We start from the raw sequence: 13,531 nt of genomic DNA on the forward strand, positions 1-13,531 counted from the left end.
CCTTTCATGGGAAGTTCTGCAGCACTTTCTCTGGGGCCCCAGCCCATAACCCAAGTCAGCCAAGGCACGGGCTTGGGTGGAAACATGGAGGTACCAGACTGATGCAATGCCAGCTACAGTGCAGAGAGCACCTCTGGGTTCCTATTGAGATGGGTGAATGGGTTTTAAAACCAAGTCTCAAGAGCATCTAGGCACAGGGATGTCTGTTTGATCAAAGGAAAGTTTCAATGCCAGGGAGAGAGAGGATGGGCTCTGAGGAGCAATCAGCTCTGCTCAGAAAGAAATAAGTCTGATGAAAGTCTTAGATGAGTAGTCTATGGTCCTTTCCTGGCTCCGGACTCATTGAGAGCCCCTGCTCCCAGCTCCTTGCTGCCCACTCTACAACCCTCCAACTCCCTGGGCCTCAGTCTCTCCAGGTATAAGCTTGAGAGTAGAAGCCTTGGTATGTTCCTTCAGCCCAGGGGCATCACATGGGAGGGGTAGTTGCAGAGGGCATGCTGTTCCTCTGATAGGTTATCCTGAGTACAAAGTGTGATTGTGACATATCACACAATGTGGCTAAATATAGGAGTGCACCATTCAGCTGCAGTGCAGTGTCTCTTCAGCGTTCCTCTGGGAGGAACAAGTGGCCACTGGAGGGAAAGGATGTAGCAGATGAGAGCAGGTACCCCCCCTCCCCCGCCAAGGACATGGAGCAGGCCAGAGAGGGAAAGGCCCATTAGGATAGGGCAACCTCCAGGGACTGGGTGACAGTCTGGGCTATGAACTGGACAGGCTGGAGTCTTGCTGTGAAGTCCACACATCCCTGACAGGAATGGAGAAAGGAGACAAATGTTACAGCACACATTGCATCTGCTGTGCTCAGGAGCCCAGCAAAGCTGAGTGGACCCCAAGGCTGCATTCAGATGTGCCTGTATGGAGGGGGCAGGAGGGTCCCTTGAAGTATTTTCATAAGACTCCAGAATGGGTTGTGGTGTTCTGGAACACATAGTGTGCCACAGCTGTTCATTCTTTCTGAGACAGAACACAGGGAACTGTATATTCTCCCCACCCTGTGTGGAGGTAAAAAGCTCAGATTCTCTGTAGAAGTAGGAGGACAAGGAGGCAGGCTCTCTGCCCCTCATCTATTCTTTTGCCTAACTCACTGGTCCACTCAGTGCCTCCAAAATGGAAGGATCAAAGAGTGGCCAGAAGCAACGACTGAATTAGAGAACTGGGATCCCCTGAATACCGTAGAGGCTCAGTGGAAAGTTTGTGGGTCCTGCTCCTCCCGCTCATTGGCCCCGTCCATCCCCAGGAGGGCAAAGATGCTGTCTGTTTGGCTTGTGCTCTACCCACAGGGCTTAGCACAAGGCTGAGCCAAGGAGGCACTCAGAAATAGTTGCTGAGAGAATGACTATGACGATCTTCCTGTGGTTTCTCTCACTCCGGCTAGTGGGCCCACAGGTCCCAATTGTCTTCTGCTCCTGAATCTCCCCGGTTCACTGCAGTTCACCCAACATATTTATTCCATTTCTAATTCATTATTGATTTCTAACCAACAGAGTTAGCCCTTCCCTTGCAGACTCAAGATAACCCACTAACAAGTCAAAATTTGCTCAAATCAAATATACGTATGACTTTTCTTGGAAACCTTTCCTCAACCCTCCCCGCTGCAAAACTCTTTATCAGGGAAATTTCCAAAATTACAAGAAACTAAAATGACTAGAATATTGGCACGCGCTCAGCTTCATGACCGGGTTATGAAGCTCATGACCCAGTTTCCACAATTATTAACATCTTTCAAATCTCATTTCATCTCTTCTCTGACCTTTTATCTTTGGAGAATGTTTTAATCTTCTAACTTTCTGAGTTCAAAGAAAAATCTTTCCCTCCCTTCAGGACCAAGCTACCAATAGGGTAGCTTCTTAGCGCTATAGGGACACACATGCTAGCTCCTTTATGTTCTGCCTCACGACACACAGTCCTGCTTCTGTGTTGGCAGCTGTTTGGATTATACAGTTTTTACTGCTGTTATTTAGGATGCAGTTTGACTCTGCATGGTGAGCTAGGGAGCCTGTGTTTTTTTCTCGTTTCCCTTTTCCCTTCTTAGGCTGAGAATCAGAGGTCCCCACCCCGTTCCCATCCCATCTGTGTTTCCTTTTCTCCAACCCTTCCATGCAGCATTCCCAGCAACTCTATATTATCTCACCACATGTCACCAGCCTGGGACACAGTCTAAAAGTAGACAGTAATAGTGAAGTAGTCTAGGTTCGCACTGCTATTACTCTATAAGATCATAATGTACAAAGACAGACCAACTCTCTGTCAAAAGCTCTCCATTTCCTCTTGTCTGGAGGGACAGAACACGTCTGGGCACAGAGAATTTTCCTGGGAGCAGCTAGTAGATCTGTGTATAAGGCCTTCTTTATATATATGAAATTGACAATTCTTCCTTGTGTCAGAAGTTTAAATTGTGTAATATATAACTTTGTAATATATATATATATATCTTAATTCAAACATTGTGGGGGTATACTGATACACAAGGTCAGTCATGGAATGCTTTGTTTTGACAGAGGACAAAGATTGATTGCTTCCTCATCTGCATACTGAAAGTAACTGTTACACTATTTTGGGGTTCCTTGTGTGTCCTTCCCTATTGATCATCAGGTACAGGAGCAGATCAGTAAGGGCACAGGGAGTTTGATACTTCACCTTCTTAAATGAGAACTGCATCATCTCAACAGTCAGCTCTCAGCCCGGATGGCACCCCATGTTATGTGAATTTCTCATTAAAAAAAAGGGTTCATGTAAGAGTGAGAAAATGATTAGGAAAGTTAAAGAGCTGATCCTAGGAAACTTTCATTCACTAGAGACCACATTAAAACAGAACATTGAAATTTTGAAGGAACTTCTCCAAACTGTAAGCACATCAGTCTGTTGGGTTTGAGCATTCGTTTTCTCTTAATTACCCAGCCCAACTCAAGTCAGGGAATATTGTTGAGTCTTATCCTGTTTGTCCCTAGTGCTTCCCAAACGTTCCAAATCCCCCTAACTGTGAACAGTAGTAGACACAGAACCAGTTGTCAAGGCCAGAGAATACAAAGGCACCCGGTGGGTCAACGGACACTGTCCTCATCTTGGTCCCCTCATTAACGAACCCCCCATCAGGTCCTTTCAGTTTCCCTTTCCTCATTTTCCCCTCACTCTCTCTCTTCCCACTTACTGAATAGAAGATTCTGTGGAGACCCCCATCCAGGCCCAGACCTCAGCCCTCTCCTCTTTCCCCTTCTCCTGGGCTTCATCTTTTTTTTTTCCCTAAAGATTTATTGTATTTATATAAGAGCTGGGGTACAGGCCAGATGCGCGGGATGGTGAGGGGATTCACCAGAGACAGAGCAGGGAACAGAACAGGCAGACTGACAAAATACATTGCTGAGGGGAGCAGTGGGCGAGACAGGAGAGGTCTGCTTGCCATGTGGGTTGCTCTGAGGCCGGTGGGGATCGATAAAGCACTGCAGAGGCTGCAGACAGCTTCACAGCGCTGCACCCAACCCCCTGCGCCACCAGGGAGGCCCTCCTGGGCTTCATCTTCTGCACTACACATTTAGTGCCCAGGTCCTTAGGACAGTCACTAACCACAGCATTCATGTATATCAGAAATCTGATCAAAAACAACAGAAATCTCTCTAGCAAAAGTATCTGACACATAGCTAGTGTTTAAAATACTTTTATCAAGGGCCTCCCTGGTGGTGCAGCAGTTGAGCACTGGGTTGCGAAGCTGCCCGCATCCTCTGCAGCGCCAGTTCGATCCCCGGCTGCTCCCCGGCCACCGGAGGAGGGTCCCACATGGCGCGCAGACCTCTCCTGCCGCCCGCTGCTCCCCTCAGCAGTGTACTTCGGTCCTTCTGCCTGCTCTGCTCCCCGCTCTGGCTCTGGTGAATTCTCTCACCCTCCCGCGCTTCTGACTGTACCCAGTGCTTGTATGTATAAATAAATAAATAAAATCTTTAAAAATAAAATAAAATAAAATACTTTTATCAAACCAAAGAAGTCAGTCAGGCCTGTGAAACTTGAAGAGCCACTTACATATCTCCCTTTGGACTCCCCCATTTGTCTTGCCATTTTCTCCATCTTCCTTTTTTTTTTTTTAAAGATTTATTTATTTATGCATACAAGAACTGGGGTACAGTCTAGAGGTGTGGAGGGGTGAGAGGATTCACCAGAGCCAGAGTGGGGAACAGAACAAGCAGACTGACTGAAATACCTGCTGAGGGGAGCAGTGGGTGAGACAGGAGAGGTCGGCTGCACCATGTGGGCAGCAACCTGGCCAGGAATCGAACTTGTGCTGCAGCGGCTGCAGATAGCTTCACAGTGCTGTTCTTAACCCCTTGCAACACCAGGGAGACCCTCCATCTTCCTTTATGCCTTTGCTCAGATCTCTTGGCAGGCATTCTTTGTTGGTGTCACTAATAGTGGTGTACTTCAGGATTCATTCACTGTTTAGCGTGTCATCATCTGCTTCAGCTCTATGGGAGAAGAAAGAGCTTCGAAAGAGTGGTACCCTTCCCCATATACATTGGACAATGCCTTTGCTGCATCCTCATCCAGCTTTTGGTCTCCATCTTTCCAATATGGGATAGTGTGGCTGGACCTTACCTGACCACCTGGTGGGGTCCTCCTGGGAGACAGATGGAGAAGTTCCTTCAAAAGTTCAATGTTCTGTCTTAATGTGCTCTCTAGTGAATGAAATTTTCCTAGGTTCAACTCTTTAACTTTCCTAATCATTTTCTCACTCTTACATGAACCTGTTTTTACTGAATGAGAAAAAAAAAAAAAAAAAAAAAAACCTGTGTGCAATTTTCCCCCTTTCTCTAGTTAGGTTTTATAAAAAATGGTGTCATTTTCTGAGTTCTTCAGCATTTGTAACTTACACTGTAGAAAACTTCATTTTGGAATTAAAAATCATATGTCAACTAATTTTTTTAGCTTAATGACGGCTTACATTAAAAAAAAGCTTCATATTCCTGTCATCACGAGGCTGTTCACTCCCCACTACTCTCCTAAGCTGGCTCATCAGTCGTTGAGAAAACCTCTCAGCAACTTCTCCCCAGAGTAAGTGCCTCCAAACCAGAGTGAAACCCTTAATTTAATTAACACCACTACAGTTTCCCAACAGGGGTAAATGAGATCAACTAAATTTACACCACGAACATGAAAATTCATTTTTCTTAATTGAAAAAAGGAGCGGGTCTTGTTAAAAGCAGTAATTTAACAGTTGTCATAAAAAGAACACATCATGGAAAACACTGAATCAGTGGGAAGTCAGGAGGTTGGGAGGTCATGTGTACTGGATAGATTTCAAAGTACCCCTAGAAACCCTGTCTGCAATCACTCAGAAAAGAACCTAGATATTCCTTAAGAAATGAAAAGTGATAGAGTCTGAAAAGGGGTAATTACATCACTATCAGAAATTAGCTTTGATATTGGTCATTTACATGTAGATAAAGAATCCCCGGAGCTTGTCTTTCAGCTTGACTTTTACTCAATGTGTTATTTAAATCATGATGAGAAGATACTCAGCACCTTACTTTTCCAGAACTAGATTTTGGGAGGCTAGGTGGACTAGGATCTAAAATTTATGAGAAGTTTAAAGTAAAATGTAGACCTAGAGAGGAAATTTCCTTCTACTTCTCTGGATTCTTACTGGGCAGTTGGATTAATCAAATTAACATCAGAGAGAGAAGTAGGAGAAAAGAACAAATTTAATTATGTACTTATGGAGAATCCGCATGGATTTAGAGTCAAAGTAAAAGGGGGGAAATGAGGGTATTTATATCCTAAGTTAAGGAATGGGATAAGGGGCTGGGGCTTCAAGGACACAGGTTGGGGACTCACATGAGAGAGTGACTCATATGACAAAGGCCAGATGCTCTGTAATTAGATGTTTGCCCTTCCATATAGATAGGATTCTCAATAGAAAGGTTATTTCTGGTAAAAATCCTAATTCAGGGTAATGCCACCAATTTTCATTCTTCTAGGTAATTATGGGAGTGGTGATTTTTTTTTCATGAACCTGCAGGACCTTGATTGACCTCAGCTTTGAAATAATCCACATACCAAAGTGACACATCTTGGAAGAGCTATAATGGACATCATGGGGAGGCCTATCTGAAAAATCTGAACATCTTGAAGACCTAGCCTTCAAAAATGTAAACTAAGATGCTTAAAACACAATTAATCATGTCTGGATATGATTAGGGGTAAATGTAAATGGATAAATGCCGACCAAAATGTGCTGATTCATGCGAAGGCTGAAAGGAGACTTGCAGGTAAAATAAGGGAGACTTCATAAACCATCCTACACTGGGAAATAGGCCAACTACACTGTGTTATCTTGGGAGAAAATGCCCCAGCATGATTCTAGAATTCATTTAAAAGAAAACTACTCTAGGAAAGAAGATACAGGCATTTCGTTCTGTTTCCCTGTTAGACTCAGGAAACCACAAGCATTTTGATGATCCCACTTTTCAAAAGATATGGCAAAACTTAAGAATCCAGAAAGAGATACACAAATGAAAAGATAAAATGCATATTGGAAAAAGCAGTCCCGTGAGGAGACATTAGAGATTTAAGGCTACTTAACTTAAAGAAAAAAGACCAAGTGCTGAAATAGTCTTGTTTTCAAACATATGGCAGGTTTTTGGCGGGGAAATGCTGATCATGTGTTTCGAGTAAATGGAGGCCAAGACAAAAACTATAGATGGAAATAAGGACAATAAATAAATCTTCAATGGGGCCTCCCTGGTGGCGCAAGGGGTTAAGACACAACCTATGAAGCTATCTGCAGGGTCTGCAGCACAAGTTCGATCCCCAGCCTGGGAGCTACCCACATAGTGCACAGACCTCTCCTGACTCGCCCACCGCTCCCCTCAGCAGTGTATTTCAGTCAATCTGCCTGTTCTGTTCCCCACTCTGTCTCTGGTGAATCCTGTCACCCACCCAATCTCTGGCCTGTACCCCAGTTCCTATATGCATAAATAATAAATAAATCTTTAAAAAATAGAAAAGAAAAAAAATCTTCAATGGCTTTCCACTGCTTGCAGACCAAGGTAAGTTCCAAGGTAAGTTCCAAGATAAGACCAAGGTTAGTTTGCAGTGTATGCGAGGCCACGTCTCTTGTCACTCCCCCATTCAGCTGCAAACCATGGTAGGTGCCCCCTCTGCTCAGGCTTGCCCCCACGTCTCCTTGCAACAGCTCTGAGCCTTCTCTGGGGGGTACCTGCTCATGTGTCTGGCTTCCATACACCACCAGGAGCTCTCAGCATAGCACTGGACCAGAGTTTGAACCCAATTAAAAGTTGTTAGCAATATCTCCTCCTTAAAAGTTGTTAAATCAATAAAGAGTTTAAGAGGAAATACTGCTATACTAAGAACAAAGACCAGGAGAGAGACATCTAATAAGGAATTTTGGAGTAAGATGTTATACTCTATAATTTCTCTTCATCTCCCTTACATAGAATCTATTAAAATCTACAGTGCTGGGCCTCCCTGGTGGTGCAAGGGGTTAAGCACCACACTATGAAGCAATCCACAGCCTCTGCAGCACGAATTTGATCCCCTGCCAGCCAGGGAGCAACCCACATGGTGCAGCAGATCTCTCCTGTCTTGCTTGCTGCTCCCCTCAGCAGTGTACTTCGGTCAATCTGCCTGTTCTGTTCCCCACTCTGTCTCTGGTGAATCCTCTCACCGCCCCCATCTCTGGTCTGTACCCCAACTCTTGTACGCATAAATAAATAAATCTTTAAAAAAATAAAATAAAATAAAATTGAAAGGGCTTACAAATGTTTTGTGAAATAGATCTTCTCTTTGGGAATACAAGTCAGCGCATCATCCTGCCTCCAGGAGGATGTGGGGTGAAATCCTGTAGATATCCAGCTCCTGGGCCTGGAAAGCCATTCTGCCTTCTATGAGGAAATTGCACTGATCCTGCTGTTTATATCTAGGTTCTATCCCGCAATAGCAATTTTCCTGGTTCTCATTTTCCTGCTGTTCCTAAGTATCATGTAATTACTATATGTGTTATATAGTTATATGTAACTATATAGAATTTGTTCTATAGGTTATACAATAAGTTCTTGGGATCTTATATAAATAAACAACATGCCTATTCTGGAATAGCATCAATCCCATTACTCTATAACAATGACTGGCTGGCCATGTGGTAGCCCAACTGTGCCCATCTGAACAAAATTGTTATTTAGAATGTATTGTCCTAGGAGTCACACTGCTTCCTGGAATATAAAGATGGAGAGTCTCCTAAAGTGCTTCAGCATCTCCACTTGACCCGGGCGGCTTGCCTAGATCATCAGCCCCACAAGGAAGAAATGCTAGCAACTGACCCCTCTGCCTTTGGAAAACTCTTTCAGTAAATGCCGCTATTTTCCAAATTGCATTATGTGAGGCTGGAAGGGATCATGAGAAATCATCAAGTTGATGCTTCTCTGTCTGGGCAGGACAGAACCATCCCTGGCAGAATGCAGACCTGCTCCCTATTAAATCTCCACTTGTTCCTATTACATCTTTTTGTTTCCAAACCACGTTCCTCTTCAAAGCAAAACTTTGCTGTGTTTAAGATACACGAGAACACCAGTTTCCCACTGTGCCACTTACCTCTTGCCAAAATTATGCATATTAAGAATAAGCCCAATCTGGTTGGGGTTGCCAGTGATTGAAAAGTAAACAGGTTGTAATATGCTAATCCCTATGCTAATATTTGTTTCTGAAGACAGAGAGACCTGAAATGCTAATGTGAGAGCCCTTCCAGGAAAGAGGATTATGCGCTGAGAGGCTGGGGGAGGAGGAGAGAAGTGAGAAGCCCAGGGAGAGAGGCTGAGAAATTGTGTGAGGTAACCACAGGTCTTTTGGAAGCAGTGTTGTTTGTTTCTCTATATTTCCTTTTTCAAGGAAATTTCCTTTTTCAAGGTTTCTACAATGATTCCATTACAATTGTAAGCAGAAAAATAAAGTAAAATATGGAAAGAAGAAATCATGAGGAACCGAGAACAGAAGTGGAAGGGAGATGAGAGGAAGCAGAGGGAGTAGAGCTGACAGGTTGTGGGGGGGCAGCGTCCCAAAACGGGAAATGATGGGTGCAGGGAAATTCCATGGCCTGCAAATCCAAGGAACTTGCAGAGTCAGTTCTTAGGCAGTTGAGAGAACAGTGGTTCTGACCTGGGCTCAAACTTCTGGGTCTGTAAGAAAACAGAAAAAAATGTCTTCAAATCTAGCAGAAGAGGTAAATGTTAATCACAACTTGGAAACTGTAAAAACCATACTGAGTCCTTGTTTCTTTCTTCATTTCTTCAATGAAAAACATTAGCCAAGCATATATTAATTACACTCTGTGTACTCAGGGGCACTAAGAGAGTGTTCTCTCCTGGTCCCTTTGAAGGAGATGAATTAGGATGAATAAAACATCCTTTTCCTGTCTCAATTGTGGGAGGCTTTCTATGTGGACCTCTGGTAATGAACTTGCTGAGTGTAATCTGAGCTCCAGGCCTTCATGTACAGCAGGGAGTTCTGGTTCTCCCTGTGGTTGATTGAGTGCTCAGCTATGAGGGAGAGAGAAAGAGGCTATTGGGGATGCTTAGATGATTTGGAAGGGTGCTGGAGAAAAGCTTGGCTCTCACTTGGGAAATCTTAAGAAAGAAATAAAGTAGTGATAATGCAAAGTGTCTGGAATTGTGTGGGAGCCCCAGAGCAGGAGGTGCCTCTGGCCATGTTTCAGCCAACATCTTCATCAAATCCTTCCAGCCTGTGATTCCAAAAGTGGGAGATTCAAACTTCTGCTTAAAGGGCCTCCCTGGTGGTGCAAGGGGTTAAGCACAGCACTGTGAAGCTGCCTGCTGCCTCTGCAGCATGAGTTTGATCCCTGGCCAGGGAGCTACCCACATGGCACAGCAGACCTCTCCTGTCTCACTGCTCCCCTCATCAGGTATTTCAGTCAGTCTGCCTGTTTGTTCTGTCCCCACTCTGTCTCTGGTGAATCCTCTCACCCCCTGCATCTCTGGCCTGTACCCCTGTTCTTATATGCATAAATAAATAAATCTTAAAAAAAAAAGTGATTAGTTTCTTTTCTAGATCACCCATATTTCCCCCCCTAACATTCTTGAAACCCTTTATTCTCAAAGATGTTAAGGGTTTCTTTAGCTAATTTTCTTTCTTTACCTTCCCCAGGAAGTCATACATAATTATTAGCATATGGCCCCCAGGTATACCACAGAGGCCAAAGATTCCAGCCTGTGACTTATGAATGCCGTCACCAAAACCAGTAGAGATTAATGAAATAATCCCAATCAAAGAAAGCCATTTTAAGGTGTACTTTGCTGATGTCTCAGCATTTGGTTTCCAAGTTCCTGGCCTCATTTGGTATGAACAAAGCATATTAAGATTAATGGCATTTATTTATATCAGTGTGTGGACAAGGGGTTGCAAATGCTGGAAGACCTCTGAACTTCTACTAGTTGAGTTGAGATTAGAATCCTAATTTCTACTCTGGAAATTGGGTCTAACACCAATAAGATAAAGTCTCCCAATAAATGTAAATCATGTGTCTTGTGTACTTGTGGGTCCAGGTGATCCATAGTCAGGGTTATTTTCCCAGAAAATTTTCCAAGATGACTTTCAATAAAAGCAATGAAATGTTTCTTGGTTGTAGGAAAAGAGGGAGTTTGTTGTGCGTGTCTTTTGAATTAGTTATAGATGAAGACATTTTCCTTTTTTTTTCCTGTCATAAACTTACTTCTTCAATGAAAGGAGTCCAACATAAAAATTCAGGAGACAGTTTTCTGCAGTCACTAGAATTGTTTCTTCTCTACTTTCTGTATTATTGATAAAAGATTACTTGATACAAGAGTTACTACAAAGCTGAGAAATTTCTCCTTAAAGCATTTCAGCCTAACAAGTTCTCTTATTGACATACAAAAATAATACCAAATAAGGTGTAATAGTAGACAAAACAAGTGTGGAACAATGCATGTGTTAATGTGTGTCCCCCCTGTTCATGAAGATTTGTATGATTTCATCCTTCTCTCTGTCAACAATAAGCGATGGGTCCTTCAAAAATCCCGTGACCTTCTCCAGCCCTCACCTTGCTTGTCTGTAAAAACAGGGCAGAACTAGGTAGGTGTCCGGTCCCTGGTCTAAGTTCCTCAATCGAAGATTGTGTACCCAAGCAGGACCACTCTGGAGTAATAGAAAAGCCACTCCATTTCTGCCTCTGAGGTGCTTCTCAGCATCAGAATTTAATGTATCTGTCTTGTCCCTTTTGTTGCTGGAAAAATCCTACTTTTCCTTCAAGGCTCAATTCAAATATTTTCTGCATTCTGAAGAACCCTTCCAACTCACACAAGTGTGTTTGGGTAGAGATACCTGTAGATTCTCAACATCATCTTAACTCCAAAGGGACACTCAGAGCACTTTATACATAACTCAATTGTGCTGGGTCATTTCTTTTTTGATGGCTAATTTTGAGAATCAGTGAGTGAAAGTAAGAAGATACACTGGCAGAATTACCTGTGACAAGCCTTTAAACTATCCCATGTATTGTGAGGCTTTTGGGAATTATGTTACATGAGAACCACTTATATCTTTTCCCCCCAGGTTTTGATAAGTTATAATTGATATATAATACTGTATGAATTTCATGTATACAACATGATGATTTTGATTTAATATATATTATCAAGTAATTACCACAAGAAGTTTAGTTACCATCCATCACCACGTTTTTCTAATTTTTTGTGTGTGGTAAGAACTTACAAGATCTACTCTTAGAAGCTTTCAAAGGTGCAATAAAGTAATATTAGCCATGGTCACCAGGCTGGCCACGTCCCCTTCATTTATTTATCTTATAACTAAAGACTGCACGCTTTGACCACCTTCACCCATCCCCCAGTTCCTACCTGTGCCAACTACATGTCTGCTCTCAGTTTTTATGAGTTTTGTTTTTCACATTCCACATATAAGTCTCTATCTTTCACTATCTGACTTAGCAATAATGCCCTCCAGGTCCATCCATGTTGCTCCAAATGACAGGATTTCCTTCTTCCTCAAGACTGAATAATATTCAATTGTGTATATGTATGTGTGTGTGTATATATATATACACATACATACATACCTTGTGGAGCTCATGGTGTTTATATATATTGCACATATATACACACATATAGCATTTATATTTTATATTTAAACACACATCGTATGTACATATATTGCATATATATGTACATACTACATGTATATATGTTGTATACAGACATTGTATACACACGCACACACACATACACACACACACCTATATACACCACACCCTTTTTATTCATTCAATAGTAGATGGAAATTTAGTTTTTTCCCATATGTGGGCTATCATGAGCAAAGTTTTAGTGAGCATGGGGATGCACACATCTCTTCAATACCCTGTTTTTTATTTTCTGCCGATACATACCTAGAAGAGGGAATATTGATCATGTGATAGTTCCTTTTTAAATTTTTTTTAAAGATTTATTTATTTATACAAGAACCGGGGTACAGGCCAGATGTGCGGGAGCATAAGAGGATTCACCAGAGACAGAGTGGGGAACAGAACAGGCAGACTGAGAAATACACTGCTGAGGGGAGCAGCGGGCGAGACAGGAGAGGTCTGCTGTGCCATGTGGGACCCTAGCCGGCCGGCAGGGATCAAACGGTGCTGCAGAGGCTGCGGACAGTTTCACAGCGCAGCGCTCAACCGCCTGCACCACCAGGGGAGGCCCACCTTTTTTTTTTTTTTTTTTTTTAATTTTTAAGGAAGGTCCATACTGTTCTCCATAGTGACTGCTCCAGTTTACACTCCCATTACCAGTGCACAGGGCTCCCTTTGCTCCACATCCTTGTCTGCACTTGTAATCACAAATCAGATGTGAAGTGATATCTCAGTGTGAAAAAACTCCTGGAATCTTTTAGCACCGTAAGCTCCACAGGCATTTACACAGGGAAGAGTCACGAGAACAACAGGTAAAAGCCTCACAGCCGAGCTCCTGAAGCAGCAGGAAGAGCCTGTTCTCCCTCCCGCTCTCCCCTGAGTCCTGGCCTCAGGAACACAATGCCTCGGCCCCTTTACTATTGTGTCCAGGCTAGTGTTTTTCCACCGCCTCCTCCAAGCCGCCCCTGAGTGCCGTTAGGTCTCAGGCCAAGTCCTCTCATTCTTTGGTGCCCGGCAGAGCTCAGACTTTCTCTGGAAGCACGCAGCCATGACAGGCCACTTCCTTGTGTCAAACCTCCTTCCCACTCAGAGAGGCAGTGAGCTCATTTGAAAGAGAGCTTCATAGCAAGCCATGTCTCTGAGAGCAGAAGAGCCAGGGTCTGGAAAACAAGTGCTGATGGTCTTATTTTAAAATCTTGTTCTTCACATTTGATGAAATATGTGCTGGACCCTGAGCCTTGTATCTCCCGTACCCCCAGGCAGCAGTGCAGGTCAGCCTGGTTCAGAGACCAGCCACCAGTT

General features: G+C 43.4%; 1 long non-coding RNA gene across 2 annotated transcripts; it reads left to right on the top strand.

The window, feature by feature from the left end:
* The first annotated feature begins 605 nt into the window (after positions 1-605).
* LOC129146926 (uncharacterized) lies at positions 606-6,297 on the top strand. 2 transcript variants are annotated; one of them, XR_008554309.1, is made up of 3 exons: positions 606-664; positions 4,972-5,097; positions 6,024-6,297. It is a non-coding gene; the product is annotated as an uncharacterized LOC129146926 (long non-coding RNA). The 2 variants fall into 2 exon arrangements; XR_008554308.1 differs by having other exon boundaries at positions 6,065-6,297.
* The last annotated feature ends 7,234 nt before the right edge of the window (positions 6,298-13,531 follow it).

This window comes from Talpa occidentalis, unplaced genomic scaffold (assembly GCF_014898055.3).
Source record: "Talpa occidentalis isolate TD23 unplaced genomic scaffold, MPIMG_talOcc4v2.1 talOcc4.5, whole genome shotgun sequence".
In the NCBI taxonomy this organism is placed as follows: Eukaryota; Metazoa; Chordata; class Mammalia; order Eulipotyphla; family Talpidae; genus Talpa; species Talpa occidentalis.